Raw genomic sequence first — 16,242 nt, 5'->3', positions numbered from 1 at the left:
CAGGGGCACCCTCTGTGCTCTGACCTCGCCAGACGCCCTCAGAGTGGGGGCCGGGGGAGCTGGACGGCCGGGGGACAGGGCAGATTCTCAAGCAGGAGAGACGCCACTTGCCCTGGGCTCCGTGGACCCCGGGAGTTTCTCCCAAGAAAGGAGTCAAGGCCGCGCACAAACGCTCGGCCACCGAAGCCCCAACAGCGCATTTGTGATGCTGGAAAAACGGAGCGACAACGCCGCGGAGTGGGCTGTCTGGGGCGGCTGGGTGCCAGGGCGGGCGGAGCGCGGTCCCCACGCGGTGTCCAGACAGGGTGTCGCCATGCCTCCAGGAGTGAGAAGAGAGGGTGCGAGCCTGGAGGGGCCGTGTGATGCCATTTTCATAAAAACTAGGAAGAATGGATCCTATACGTCCTTCTGTTGAAATCCGGAAGGAAATCCTCCAAAATGCACCCCGGGGGGTGGGGCTCTGGGTGACTTTTTCTTTTATTGATCACCTTCCACCACACTGACACACATCGAGGGTGTAACTTTTTTTAATAGTTATTTTAGAGCAATGTGTATGTACCTACGTGTGGTATGTGTATGTTTGTGTGGGGTGAATGTGTTGCTTTGTCGGTCTGTACAGTGCATGCCCGGGTGTGTGCGTTGTGTGTGTGTGGTGTGCACATGCATTCACATGTGTGCGTTGCATGTATGCGTGTGCCGAGTTTGCTCTGCCTGGGTGCACGCAGTGTCTACACTCCAGGCACGGTCTTGCCCACCAGACAGTCCTGGTCCCCAAGGCCCGTCCCCAGGGCCAGGAGGAGAGGCCTTCCCAGACTTGTGGCTGTGGGATTCTTTCCGGAGGGAAGGGGGGAGGGGGGGAAGCTGGCCGCCTCCAGCTGGGCCCCGGTTGGGGCCTGGGATGCTGGGATGTTTACCTCCGCGTCCGGAAGGCCGGGGCCGCTAAGGAGCCTTGGGGAATTAAACTTGCTTTTCCATTTCTCACCACAGACCAGAGGAGCAGAGCTAGGCGGGGCCTGAGAAAGCATCACCTCTATTGTACAGGTGGGGAAACTGAGGCCCAGAGAGGGCATGAAAGGTGCCCATATCACAGAGCGAGTGCGCAGCACCATTGGGCATGAGTTTGTTTGCAGCTCAGAGCACGGCTGCCACCCCGGCCTGCCTCTGTGGCATGCCCCCCCCCCGCCCCTTCAGAAAACACTCCGAGGGGTCCCTCATCCTCGGGGCTGGAGGCTGGCCACACAGGAACAAAGTAGACATGGGGCCTGCCTCAAGGAGACAGGGTCCAGGGACGCTTATTGAGCACCACTACATACCCCCGGGACAGGCAAAGGGTCATGTTTCTCAGTCTATGTTCAGCCAGAGTCTGCACTGGACAGTGTCCTCGAGACCATGTGCCCCCACGCAGGTCACAGCTCTGCCACTCACCAGCTGTGGGCCTCGAGCAAACCATCCCACCATCTGAGACCCCGCTCCCTCGCCTGTAAAGTGGGGGTGAGGGCGCTGACCTCACCCAGCGGGGCCCCAAGCGACTGGCGAGGCGGTCTGCACAGTGCTGACCTGATAGTGCTCGGTACACGTCGGTCATGGCCTTCCCACCACTGCTCCCCAAGGGCCTGGGGCCACCGGACCCCCCAGCCTGTGACCGCAGGCTCCAGAAATGCCTGTGTGGTGATGTCACCCGACGCGCTGACACAGCCGCTCACTCGGGCAGCGTCCAGCTCTCTGTGACAGGCGGGAGGGTGAGGGACTGGCATTTCTGCGCACCCAGGAGGGCGCTGGCCCACTCTGTCGCCCTCTTTGTCAACTTTTCTGTTTCTGGCTCTCTCCCAAGTTGAGAAAAATAGCTATTTTTTTAATGCAACTCGCTTCTTATTAGTGTTATGTACTACCCGTTGCATCTGATAACAAAACCTATACATCCTCGCTGTGGATAATTCAGAAAGAAGCAAAGAGGATGCCGACATTTTATTTCAAAGTCGTCCCCTCACAGTAGGTTGAATGTGGCTCCAAAAAAGATATGTCCACGTCCTAACGCCCAGAACCCGTGAACACGGACTTATTTGGAAAAAGGGACTTTGCAGATGTCACTGCGTTAAGGATCTGAACGTGCGATCATCCTGGATTATCCAGATGGGTCCTAAAGCCAGTGACGAGAGTCCTTCCATGAGACACACAGAGGAGGAGGAGGAGTCCATGTGAAGATGGAGGCAGACTCTAGAGGGACGTGGCCACAAGCCAGGAAATTCCGCACCCACCAGAAGGTGGACGAGGCAGGAAGGACCCTCCCCCGGAGCCTCTGGAGGGAGCCCGGCCCGCCCCCACCTGATTTGGACTCCTGGCCTCCAGACTGGCAGAGAATCCGTTTCTGTCACTTTAAGTAACTGTTTGTAGTATTTCGTATGGCAGCCCCAGGACATTAACACTGACCCTGACCCCTACCCTATAGTCAGGGGGTGTCCTTGTTGACGTCCGGATTCCTGTCCTCGGGTCTTGAGTCTTGGGGTGTGTGTGTGGGTGTGTGTGAGCTCGAGTGTGCGTGGGTGTGAGTGTGTGTCAGACAGGATCATACTGGCAGACATGGCAGTATCTTCATTTAAAAATGTATGACTTCACGAGAATTTTCTCATTCTATTGAATCATTCTTGCAGAATTTACTTTTTTTCTGATTACAAAATATGTGTGTATGTCACAAAATTTGGAAGACAGAAACATACACGTAGGGAACAAAAACTATATTTGACTGTGCCACCAAAGAGAACAACCGTTCTCGCGTTTTTCCTTTAAACACCTGCCCTTGTCAAAATCCTGTCAGGACGTGCGAAGTGATGCAGCCGCTCTGGAAAACGATTTGATAGTGCACTTATCCAAACATCATTCGTGGAGGTTTTCTTTGATGATAGCCCAAAGCTGGGAACCCCCAAACGTCCTCGGTGGACGGTCAGCCGTTCCGTGTATCCATCCCCCATCCCTGCTGCTAGGCCGCTCACGACAAGAGGAGGAGACTCCTGACCCAGGAGTGTCCCAGCGGAGCCCAGGGCGCTGCGCTGAGGGCAGACGGTCAATCTCATAACATCACATGGTGTCGGATCCCTTTGTTCAACCTTCCCGGGATGACAGGTCGTAGAGATGGAGACCAGATCGTGCTTGCAGGGGTCAGGGCCGGGGAGGTGGGCGCGGCTGAGGAGGCGGCTGTGCTGGCCAGATGGGTGGGGGCAGCCGTCGTCGGGTGAATCGGCACCCATGATAAAATGACCTGGATCTGCGCACATGCTGTGCCTACGTCAGCTTCCTGGTTTCAACGTGGTGTCGTCGTTACAGTAGACGCCATTGTCGAGGGGAACCGGTGAAGGGAGCACGGGGCCTCCTGTGCTGTCTCTGCAACTTCTTGTAAATCGGTAATTATTTCAAAATAAAAAGTAAAAAAAAGAATGAAATAGAAACGAGAAACTACTCTAGCATTTCAAACAGGTGCTTGACCCAGGGCGCGGGTCACAGAGGCGAGAGAAGCACAGAAAAGCAGAGCAGCAGGCCGCTGCCCCGGGAGAGAAGGGGCACTGGGGTTCCCAGAGCCCTGGGGTCTGCCCACCAGGGCTGGGGTCACGGAGTGCAGAGACACTGGCGTCCCCACTGCTTCCTGCCGCCTGCTGAGCCCAGCGGGAAGCCACTTGTCCAGGCAGCCTGGAAGAGGGCTTCTGGGAGACACAGAGCAGATGGGAAGGCAAAGGGGGGTTGAGAGCCCAGGGCCATGAACAGCGGGTGTGTGCCACACGTGTGTGCCACGGGTGTGTAGTGGGTGTGTGCCACGGGTGTGTAGCAAGTGTGTGCAGCAGGTGTGTGCAGCAGGTATGCAGTGGGTACACAGTGGGTGTGCACAGCGGGTGTGTGTAGCATGTGTGTGCAGCGGGTGTACGCAGGTGTGTGCATTGGCTGTGTGCAGTGGGTGTGCCGTGGGTGTGTGCAGTGGGTGTGCCGTGGGTGTGTGCAGCAGGTGTGTACAGCAGGTGTATGCAGCGTGTGTTTGCAGCAGGTGTGCAGTGGGTGTGTAGCGGGTGTGCAGTGGGTGTGTGCATTGGATGTGTGCAGTGGGTGCGTGCAGTGGGTGTGCCGTGGGTGTGTGCAGTGGGTGTGCCGTGGGTGTGTGCAGCAGGTGTGTGCGGGTGTGTGCAGCAGGGCTCATGTTATGGTCGTGGATTCTGCTCATTGACTCACATGGACAGTGACCTCTTGTCCTTGCATTAAACGTTTTCAGGGGCGCACTTCAAGTAGGTGACGTCATCTAGGTGTTGCACTCTATTCCGTCAGCCCCACGTCGTGGCATGCGGTGCTAGCGTTAGTAATGCCAGGAGGAGAGTCCTTAGGCGTCAGTGCGTGCGGGCATCGGGGGGGATTTCTTGAGACGTAGTCCAGTAAGAGCAGTTGCGACAGCCAAGACGTGGGAGCACCCAAGTGCCCATCACTGGATGAGGGGATAAAGATGTGGGACACACACACACACACACACACACGCACAGGAGATTTACGCAGCCATAGAAAAGAAAGACGTCCTGCCATTTGCAACAACATGGATGGACCTTGAGGACATCATGCTAAGTGAGACAAGTCAGACAGAGAAAGACAAACACTGAACGGTCTCACTTATATGCGGTATCTAAAAACACAAAAACCAAAAAAAAAAAAAAAACAAAACAAGCTCAGAGACAGAGAGAACAGACTGGTGGGCGGGAGTGGAGGGTGAGTGAAATGGGTGAAGATGTGGAAAGGTGCAAACATCCAGTAAGAAAGGAATAAGTCCCGGGACGTCGTGTACAGCGTGGCGATGACGGTTAATAGTGTATGTTTGAAAGCTGTTAAGAGGGGAGATCTTAAAAGTACTCATCACAAAAAACATTTGTACCTGTGAGGTGATGTATGTTAACTAGACTTGTGATCATTTCACAATAGATATGATATCAGATCACTACATTGTCCACCTGAACTGATGCGATGTTGTCTGTCATTGCACCTCGACACAACAGTGAAAGGAGCAGTTGCAGGGTCTGTGAATATAAGCTCTTCTAAGACTTGACACAGAGCCGACCTGCTTTCTACAAGGTTCTGTGGGTTTATTCCTCCACCCGCAGGTGGTCCTATTGCGGCATGCCTTTGCCACCTCTGGGGATTATCTTTAAAAGATACTTGCCACGCGGGGCTGGCCCCGTGGCCGAGTGGTTAGGTCTGTGCGCTCCGCTGCAGGCGGCCCAGTGTTTCGTTGGTTCGAGTCCTGGGCGCGGACATGGCACTGCTCATCAAACCACGCTGGGGCAGCGTCCCGCATGCTACAACTAGAGGGACCCACAACGAAGAATATACAACTATGTACTGGGGGGCTTTGGGGAGAAAGGGGAAAAAATAAAATCTTTAAAAAAAAAAAAACTTTATTTAAAAAAAAAAAAAAAGATACTTGCCACGCGGTGCCTCCCTGCAGCCTGGTCCCTGCTCGGGATGCGTGTCCTCTGAGGACACAAAGGGAGGCCGTGCGGAGGGTGTCTAGGACTGAAGGCCAGCGAGCCGCCCGTGCTGCGGGATGACCCCTGGGCTCTGGTCAGCAGCTGCTCACACGCAAATCCCGCCCCCCCGCAGCCTGCTTGACGGGGCCTCCCTGCAGCCCCCAACTCAGTCCAGGGCCTCGCCCGAGGCCTCTGCTCCCCTCCCTCCTCAGCTGCTGGCTCAGTCACGGCTCCCTCCTCCTGTGGGTTAAGGCCCGAGCCGGGACGCGTGGACAATACTCAGGGAGCTGAGTGAGGCTAGGGAGGCGGAAGACATGGAAGTGTCACACAGTTAAGGCCCCACCGAACTGCCACCTCCTTCATGAACCCTCGCCCAGTCCCCAGGCAGGGTTTCTGTCCCCTCCTCTGCCAGTCCCGTCTTCTGTCTGTCTCACGTGATGGGGAGAGAAGGGAGCGTCCAGTCCCCTCCACATTCCATGTGCTGCATCGTGCATCCCTCAGCTCTGAGCCGACCCCAGATCCAGCAGCTGGCCAGGTTTCCCTGAGCTGGGGTGTGGGGACCTCTGCCATCTTACCGACGTGACACACAGTGGTCTCTCGGGTGCACTCTTTGGAGCCCACCCACTTCTTGGTGCTCTGAAACACGTTCATCCCATTCTCCCATCATCATTTCACAGATGAGAGACTTGAGGCTCCAAGGGGGAGCGACTTGCCCTCCCCTCCCCCGTCCCACAGCGAGCCACTGTCTCCATCAACCTAGAGTTAGAGCCGGGGGCCCACCCTGCGTCTCGCGGTGTAGGAGGTCGAGATTCTGTGCGGGGGGCACTGGGCTGCATGTCCCTGGTTCTTCATACCACAAAGGGCCCCCCTAGGAGTGGGGGAGGCTGTGCTTTGAGCCGGAGGGTGTCAGAGCTTGGAGGCACCCACGAGGGGCAGTCGACAAACACACACCCTGCCCCGAGTTCCAGCCGGGACCATGTGCACCTCAATTTCAGACTCCTGGTCCTCTCCACACCCTGGGATGGGGTTGTTTCTCTTCCTACTTGGCCGATGTGTAAACTGAGGCTCAGAAGAGGAAAGGGCCCTGGCACGGCCGCTGTGGAGTCAGGGCCCCGTGCCCGTGTTTGACAGGGAGGCGCGTGGGAGACGGGGGGGTGAAACCATCCACGGATGTGAAAAGCTCTTCTAAAAAATACCTTCTCACTGACGAGCAGCACGCTGCAGCCCAGGAAGCCTGTCCTAGGTGGACGGCTGGATGAATTTTCACAAACAACCTTCCCAGGTCACCTGCCAGGTCAAGAGCAGGGAGTGACTAGCACCAGGGGCCCCTTGTGCCCCTCCTAGTGAGGGCGCCATGTTCCGACTGCTAATGCCAGAGGCACCTCTTAAGAAGGAGGAGAACAGTGTGCAAAATTACCAAGGACGTTTCTGCTACCACCGCTGCTTTCACCACTGCTGCCTCAGCCCAACACCTCCTGTGCGGACAGACGCGAACCGCACAGAGCTGAGTGGGAGGATCGCTGGGAGGGCGCAGGGCCAGCCCTGCCATCACCCCTGCGGTAGGATGGGGGTATCACCTATCCCGCACCCGATGGCTCCCTCAGTCTCCTCCACCGCAGCTGGCGGGGCTCCCCTGGGCCCGGGAGTCCACGTGGACTAGACATGGCAATTGTCCTGGCCTGGCTTCCCAGGGCGGCAGGAACCAATGGCCACCAACTGAGGCCTTAAAACGACAGAAGTTTCTTCTCTGCCAGTCTGGAGGCTGGAAGTCCAAATCAAGGTGTGGGCGGTCTGGGCCCCTCCGGAGCCTCCAGGGGAGGATGCTTCCTGCCTCTCCCAGCCCCTGGGGGCCCCGCGTCCCTGGGCTGGTGGCTGCATCCCCAACCGCTCCTCCAGCTTCACCTCTTCTGTCTCCTCGTGTGTCTTCTCTTCCATCTCTTGTAGGGAGTGGTCGCTGGGCTTAGGGCCCATCTGGCTAATCCAGGATGGTCTCAGCTCCAGACCCTTAACTAACTGCACCTGTAAAGACCCTATTTCAAACAAGGTCACACTCACTCTGAGCTTCTGGGTGACAAAAATCTTGGGGGACACTATCCGACCCGCTACCTTTCTCAGGGCCACCCAGCCTCCTGGGCTGAGCTGGGTCTTCAGCCTGGCCTACAGGTGAATAAACCTGATTGCCACTGACTGCGTCCGAATCCCAGGGTCACTTTTGTTCCCTGGCTACAGGCCAAGGGCCTTCATGCAACCTCAAATAAGGAAACCACTGGTGAGATAAGTGGACCGCCAAACAGACACAGGGGATGAGAGGGTCTGTCGCCGAGCAGCCCCCTGAACACTGGCTGGGCTCCAGCTCCTGCCGGCCTTCTGGCCAGGGGAACTGCCCCCACCTACCTGTGGACCAGCCCTGGGGCCCTGGGGGGCGGCCGGGAGCCACAGGTGGGGTCTGGGCTCTGCCCGTCCAGACCTACTTCCTGTCTCTGGGCCTCGGCCACAAGGAGGACTCTGCCAACGCTTCGTCCTGAAAGCACCTGGCCTGGCCTTCCCCCTCAGAACATGTGTGGCTCAAGGCGGGAGGTCGGAAACCCGCGCTTGCTCAACACGGTGGACAGTAGCTGCCTGGCGAAGCCGCCTGCAGCGGGAGATCAACCAGAGTCGCGTGGCCCGTCCTCGGTGGAAAAAATATACAAAAACTCACAGCAAAAGAAGCATGACTCAGGAAGGAGGAGCTGCGGGGACGTCTGGGAAGAGAAAAGAACGCTCTGCTGAGTGCAGAAATCCCCAGCCTTCCTGCAGGCGGGGAAGCCCTTCCCCTGCCTCGCGGGCACACCTGCTGCTGCGTCCTGGCAGGCGGGGACCCTCCCCAAAACCCTGGCCCCACGGAGGGCTGCTGCCTGCTTCCTGACCATCCTCTCCTGGTCACTCCTCCCGGAGCTGAGCTTCCTGGGCACCGACCCAGTGCTGGGCGTGGCACAGAGGGTGAAGGAGCCCCCCAGGCCTCCAGGGGCTCCTGGTGAGCAGGAGGAGCCAGCGGGAAACAGGAGGCGAGAATCTAGGGTGAAAGGTGCTACACAGAGAGGTGGGGGCCCAGCGAGGGGAGGCACAGCCGGGACAGGCTTTCCAGGGGGACCTTTCACAGTGGGTCCTGAAGGGTGAGTAGGAGCCCACCGGGCAGAGGAGGGAGCATGGCATGTGCACAGGGGTGTGACGGACAGATTAGTACCTGCACGTGGTCATCCCTGTCAAGGCGTTCGTTCTCCGGTGAAAAGATAATAATAGCAACAGCCTCATTCCAGAGGGCTGTGCGTTACAAAAACCCCCTCACATGATCTTCCAGGGAGCCCCTGAGATCGACATCACCCTACTTTACAGAGGAGAAAAGCAAGACTCCGAGGGCGCCGACTTGTCCACGGCTGTGGCTCTGAGCAGCGGAGCCGGGACCCCTCCGGGCTGTGTGGCCCTGGACACACCCCATCGTGGCCCTTGGTCCCTCCTGTGCCCGGTGGGATTAGCAATGTGCCAGGTGGGCGTGAGGGTGCTCTGAGGAAGGAGCACCCACCCTAAATGCCTGATGGCCCCCTTTTGTGTGTCGTCTGTCCCTTCGAGGTTGGCATTTCTCAGGGATGAGAATTTCTGAGTCAGAGCTTAAATTCAGGGCCCTGAAGGGAGGCAGTGGGCTCACCAGCTCTGCCACGCTCTCTTCCTCCCCTCGGCTGCTCTCCCTACACCTCTCTCTCCCCCTCTCACACACACACATATACACACATACATACTCCTCCCAAGGAAAAGAAACCCGGCTCTCAGAATCCGGACCCAGAGCCGGAAGCGGCGGCCCTCAATGGCAGAGGGGTTCATGCACAGTGGCTGGAGGTGCTGTGCCTCCAGCTCCGCCGGGGAGCCCGCCAGCTGCTGTCTGGCTCCTGCCCTCCGCGGGGCCGGCGGTTCCTTCCCAGGAAGCCAGTCTCCTTCCCAGGCTCCAGGTCACCCGTTTCCCTTCCTCTGGGGGGCTCTGCCTGCCCTTCCCAGGCTGCTGGTGTGGGGTCCGCCGCCCCCTGCCGGCTTCCCTCTGGTGCTCGGGTGGCCACACAGCCACGGGGCTATTTAAAATTGCACCTGCATCCCCATCTTCCTCACGCCGCTCTGTAGGGCTCACGGCCTCTTCACCTACTGTCTAATTTACTCGTTATGTTTACTTTTTATCGTCCACTCCCCCGCCAGAACGCCAGCCCCACCAGGGCAGAGGCCCCAGAACAATTCCAGGACAAGGCAAGTGCCCAGTGGAGATTTCTTAGTGGACAAATGAGCGGGCCTGGAACGCTCAGCTCCTCTTGGTGAGCCCACGTGTCATCAGGCCTCCGTTCAGGGGTCTCCGCCTGAGGGAGGGCGCCCTACCCCCTGTGGCCCCAGCCCTGGGTCCCTGCCCATGGTGCACGATGTCTCTGTCTGCTTGTCTGTCTCCCATCTTCACAGAAACTCCATCAGGGCAGGGGCCAGAGGGCTTCCCACCCCCTCCAGGGAGCTGACCCAGCAGTGCCTGGGATAGACCACTTCCCACCGAGCAAGTGCAGGAAGGAAGGCCTGATGGGCGCGTGACCCCAGGAATGAGCGAATGAAGGACCACCGCCCGTTAACTCATCCCCAAGCCCCAGGACTCTCCGGAGAAGAGGCAGCGATGTGAGAAGACCAGCCTCCTCCCCCAGGGTGGGAACAGACAGAAGAAGGAGGGGGAGGAGTGTGGAGGTGCAGGAGGTTTGAATAGCCCTTGACAGGTGGGCAGTGGGATGGCTGTCCCCAAAGATGCCCATGGCTGAACCGGGATCCTGAGAATGTGAGATTGCACAGCAAAAAACGGATGCTGCCCACGTGCTTAAATGAAGGAGCTTGAGACAGGGGATGGTCCTGGATTACCTGGCGGCCCTAAGTGCAATGACAGTGTCTTTTGGGAGGAGGCAGAGGGGGTCCACATGCCCACAGATGGAGACGTGAGGATGGAGCAGAGGGGATCCACACTCACAGATGGAGACGTGAGGACGGAGCAGAGGGAAGTTTCAAGACGCTCCCCTTGATTGTTGGAGTGATGCCGCCACAAGCCCAGGGATGCTGGCGGCCACCAGAGCTGGAATAAGCCTGGAGCCATTCTCCTCCGAGGCCCCAGAGCAAGGTGCCCCTGCAGACACCTGGCTTTCAGGCTTCCGGCATCCAGAACTGAAGGGTTACCTGTCTGTTCTTTTAGCCGTCCAGCTTGTGGTCATTTGTTACAGCTCCCACAGGAAACCAACACAGTCTTACACTTGTTACAGCTCCCACAGGAAACCAACACAGTCTTACACTTGAATAAATGAATAAAAGTTCTAAAAACTACTGACTCGCCGTCCAGACCCACCTGGTGTGTTTCCCTTGCCCTCCCCTTTTCCAGAAGGATCCTTGAGCACTGGAAGCCTGCAGAGGAGAACTTGCTTTGGACCAACCCCTGAAGACCCCTCGATGTACCTGTGGATGCTGGACAAGCTGTGTGGCCGCAGAGGGCTGGAGAAGGGCTTGGACTCACATTTCCATGTCCCCACTGTGTGGGGGACGTTGCCACAGATGCTCCACAAAGATCGAGGTTCTCACTCCTGCGCCTCACAGTGTCATCTGGGGAGCTTTTAGAAACTGTGATGCCAGGTCTCCACCTCGGACCGATTAACAAGGAGCTCAGGCCCAGTGGCGGCAGAAACCTTGTTCTTCTATCCACAGTGAGTCCATCACTGTGGGTTATAAACGCGGTCACTTTAGGATTGAACTTGGCCCTGCCCCTTTCCTCCATTCCCAGGGGCTGACAGGGGCTCTGGCGTCAGGGGAGGACCTTGGCTGCTGGCCGAGGAGACCCCCCCCAACCAGTCCTGGATGTCACCAAGGGCTTTCACCCACGGCTCATGGCCACGGTCCTGCTGAGGTCTGCATCATGAGGGCCACTGCTTTCACCCTCCCCAGGGGGGCTTCAAGTCTTGTGCCTGCAGACTCGATACTTCCTTGCCCCCCAAACTGGGGCCTGGGACCCTCGGGGTGACACCGCCCTGGGCCATCGCTGCTGCTCCGCCAAGGCCAGGTTGGGCAACCTTCTCTGGGCCCTGCTCTGAGGCCCCGGAGCGAGGTCGGCGGTCCCTGAGCAGAAGGCTTCTTTTCCAGCCAAAGGCCCTCCCCTCACCCCCTGCCCCCAGAGCGGGATTAAATTTCCGGAGGACAGGGCTTGGGGGCCCTTCTCAGACCTCAGTCGCCCTGTTCTGGTCCTCCCCCACCGCCTGCCTTTGGCGGACCCCTTGTCCATTTGAAAAAAAATAGATTATTCTTTAGAGCAGTTTTAGGCTCACAGCAAAGTTGAGGGGAAGGTCCGGAGAGTTCCCACATACCTGACTGCCTCCCCACAGCCCCCCTCACTGTCAACATCCCCACCAGATGGTACACTTGTTAGCATCGAAGAACCTCCACTGACACGTCATCATCACCCAAAGTGACCAGGGGGTCCCACAGGGGCTGGTGCAGGCTCAGGACCACAGCACGAGCATCCCCTCCCAGGGCTGCCTTCAGGGACCTCGTGGGGGTGGCAGGAGCTTGACCAGGATGCAGGGTTCACACCACCAGAATCGGAGCTTCAAGGTGACAAGTCACGTATTGGTGGTACTGGACACTGTGTAATCCTGCACAATTTGCTTCTTAACATTTACCCAGCATTTGGGAGACTCGTCTATGTACGCTCCTAGTTCACCCGCTTTCAGTGCTGGGCGCTGTTTCGCTGTACAGACCACGAGGCACTTATTTCTCCCGTTGGACATTGATGAGGTTTTCCATTTTTCGTTGTATCTGTCAGTTTTTGCTGCATAACAAACCTCCCCAATACTTATGGGTCTAAGCAACAACCAGTTTATGTAGCTCCCAAGCCCGCCGAGCAGCTCTGACTGGGCCACTTGGCTGATGGCCGTTGAGCACTCCTGTGCACTGCGCCCAGCTGGTGGCTGAGTGACTGCGTGATCTCAGATGGCCTTGCCCATGTGGATAGCGGTTGTTGAGGGCACCTCGGTTCTCCTCCTGCTGGCCTCTTGTCCTCCAGGAGGCTCCACTTACTCTCGTGGAGGAGGACTCAGTGTTCCAAGCACAGGAAGGGGCCAAGCCCTGATGCTTGTGTCACGTGTGCTCATGTCCATCAGCCAAAGCCACTCACGTGGCCAATGGGGATTCAGCAGCGGGGAGGGAGAGTCTGGTTCCTGGTGGGAGGGAAGAACCCTGTCCATTTCCCTCCTGCCGCGTCTACACCGCAAAGGGTGCTTCCGGCGATCCTCCATGGCTCCCGGGGCGCGTGTGGGAGGTTTGCTGTGTCCCCGGGCGTGCACACACAGGGCGGCCGGGAAGTCACTTCTAAGTTTTCAAGATGACGCCACGTTGCTCTCTGAAGTGGTTGTGCCAGTTCTCACTCTCGGCTGCAGGGTGCGGGAGCTCCCACTGACACGTGCTTGCCAGCACTCCCCGGGCTTGGGGACGAGCGGGCATCTCACCGTGGCTGGATGGCGTTGTCCTGACTGCTGGCGAGGTGGGCGGCTTCATAAGTGCTATTGGCCAATTTGCTTTCCGTTCCCATAATGTGTCTGCTTCTAGTTTTGTCCCTTTATTTAAAATAACTGTTTGATTGTGTGTGTGTGTGTGTGTGTGTGTGTGTGTGTGTGTGTGTGTGTGTGTGGTTATATAAGATATTTGGAGATTTTACATACATATCACCATATGCACATGTTACATACTGTGTGTATTGCGTAGAGTACACACACACACACACACACACACACACACACACAGAGTTTATGCTGCTGTGGACACATGTTCAAAGATCTTCTCCGAGCTTGTGGCTGGTCTCTTCACCTTGTCTGTGGTGTCTTTCGCGCATAGTGGTTTATAATTTTAACGTAGTCAAACTCGCCAGTCTTCCCTTCTCGTGCTATTTGTGTCTCGTTGGAGACATTCTTCTTCACCCTGGCTCATGCAGATAGTCTCCTTTTTTTTTAGAAGTTACTGTCGTTTTCCTTTCCATGCTTTGGTTTCTCCTCTGGCAGGAGAGGATTTTCAAGGAGGTCATGAGGCCGGCCTGCCCTTTCCTACACGGTGCTAGGGGCTCCCGCCCCGGTTCCCGCAGGATCCCGCTCCTCGCTGGGGCTCCGCCTCCTCACAGCGAGCATCCCGTGTTCGATAATTCAGTGCCAGGCTGCCTTTTTTCCCCCAAAGTTATTTATTTATCCCTGTTCCAATACTACCCTATATTAACGAACTAATTTTGTAATGAACCGTCGGCTCTGATGGGGCCAGGCCCCTCGACAGTTCTCTTCGTCAGCCGTGCCATAGCTGTCACTGACCTTTTGTTCTTCAGTTTGTGAAGTTTTACATAAACCCCTTGGGATTTTTTTGGGGGGAATTGCCACAAAGCTACATATCAATTTAAAGAAAACTGTCATCTTTACCATATCAAGTTTTCCTCCCATGAACACAGTAAGTATTTGGTTAGGGTTATTCCTAGATAGCCTGGCTGGGCTCCGTCAGGGCCCGCCCAGCCGCGCACTAGGCTCTAGGATCCAGGCCCAGTGGGGACGGGTGTGTCTGCTCAAGCGGGACCGAGAAGCACTCAGTGCGAGTCCTGACTGCACTCTGCGGGGCCTCCCTGCTGCCCTCACGGAGGGGCAGGCCTGCTCCCGGGCCTGAGACGTCTGCGCCTCCCTCCCTCGACTTCTCTGGAAACCCAGCCCCGCCCTCCCCCAGCCTGAGTCTTCCCAGATCCGTGGGTCCCCTGAGGGGTTCCCTCACTCTGCAGGCAGGCTTGCTGGAGCCGTCACAGGCGTGGGGAGCTGAACCTGCATGTCCTGGGAGGGAGGTCCCTGTCTTCTGCAGACACCCCTGACCCTGTGATCCCGCTTCCCGGGACGCTATACACACCCAGCCCGAAGCCACAGAGGTTGTGAAATCATGTTTTTGGGTCTGGCTGGGTGGAAAGGGCTGGCCTTGTGAGCACAGCGCCAGAGGACGAGGGCCACGCTCATGGCTGGAATGGCTGTCACTGGGGGAGAACCCCTGTTCCCGGGGATTGTGGCCTGCCCAGGCGGGCTGCCCTCCGTTCAGCGAAGAAGGGCCCTGAGCCCTGGCTGCCTGGGGCCCCGCGGCTGTGCTGGGGGGTGGCTGAGACGCTGGGGTCCCGACATCTGGCCCTCTTGCCTTCCCTGCATCTTTATCTCCTGTTGCGGGAGCCAAACCTCACGCCCCCACAGCGATCTGTGGAGCCAGGGGAGTGCGGGCAAGTGGGGAGGGAGGTCTGTGGGGAGGGGTCCCAGCATGCTGCTTAACGGGGTCCTTCAAGGGGGGCATCCAGGCCGCAGGGACACCTGGGGCTCTGCTTTGGTGTTTGTTGTCTGCACTTGGTAACAAATTGTCGCAAACTTAGAGGCTAAGAACAACACCCGTTTACTGCCTCGCAGTTTCTGTGGGTCAGGAGTCGGCACGCTTCTCTGCTCAGGGTCTCAGCAGACTGTAATCACGGTGTCACTGGCTGTGATCTCATCTGAGAATCAGGGACCCCTTCCAAGCCATGTGATTGTTGGCAGAATTCAGTGCCTTGTGGTTGCAGGACTGAGCTCCCCATGCTGTTGAGGGCTGCCGGCTGGGGACCACTCCACTCCTAGAGGCCCCTCAGCTCCTCGTCACATGGGCCCCTCCATAGGAAGTTCACACCCGTGGCTGTTTGCTTCTTCGAGGCTGTAGGAGAATCTCTGCAGCTTCAAATCTCTCCCTGCAGAGAAGGCTGGGCCCCAAGGGGCTCACCTGATTAGGTCAGGCCCGCCCAGGATAATCTGCCCGTTGGGTAACTCAAAGTCAAATAATCAGAGACCCTAATTACTTCTGCAGAATCTCTCCGCCTTTGCCACACAACCTGACCTAAGTATGAGAGTGACATCCTGTCGCAGTCACAGTTCACTCAAGGGAGGGGATTGCACTGGACCATCATAGAATTCTGCCTCCATCGGGCAACCGCGCGTCACCGCTGTTTCCATCCACATTTCCGCACCGTTCTGAGGAGCTTCAGAGCCCTGGGGGAAATGCTGGGCCTTCCATGCACTGCTGTTAAGCTTCCTAACAGTCTGGCAGGACCACCTCGCTTCCCCCTTTCCCCACCCTAAGACTGAGGCTCCCAGCCTGGGGAGCATCGGCACGTGGACAGCGCTGTCTGCTGGGTGCTGCTGGCCGCACTGGGTGGAGAGGCAAAGCCTGGATGGGAACCTCAACTTGCAGACCCCACCCCACTGCCGGCAGACAGGCCCCAACAGCCACACTGCCCGTGATCGACATCCTGCGGCCCAGGCCAGGCGCCGGACACCCGGGAAGCGCACGCTGACTGCCCCCAGGCTCCTGGAAGGCAGCCGGGTCACGGACGGTGCAGACTGGAGTCCGAGGGGCACCTCACTGCCCCCAGCAGACTCTCAGGTTCGCCTAGACTCGCCTCTCTGCTCACAGGGAAGACGCTCCGGGGCCTGCTTGAACCCCTCTGCTGACGAGGAGCTCCCCTCTCCCCGGGGCAGTCTCTCCCATCCCTGGAGAACTCTGCCCGGAAGAGCTCAGCTTCACGCCGGGCGCACACACCTCCTCGCAGCTCCTGCCCGTGGTTTGGAGGCCATGGGGCTGCAGTGACTCTACAGTGATATGAAGATGACAACAGATGCTGCGCATCCTTGGGATGGTCACTATCCCTCAC

The sequence above is a fragment of the Equus quagga genome, chromosome 3 (genome assembly GCF_021613505.1).
Source record: "Equus quagga isolate Etosha38 chromosome 3, UCLA_HA_Equagga_1.0, whole genome shotgun sequence".
NCBI classification, from domain to species: domain Eukaryota; kingdom Metazoa; phylum Chordata; class Mammalia; order Perissodactyla; family Equidae; genus Equus; species Equus quagga.
Note: the sequence above shows the minus strand (reverse complement) of the source record.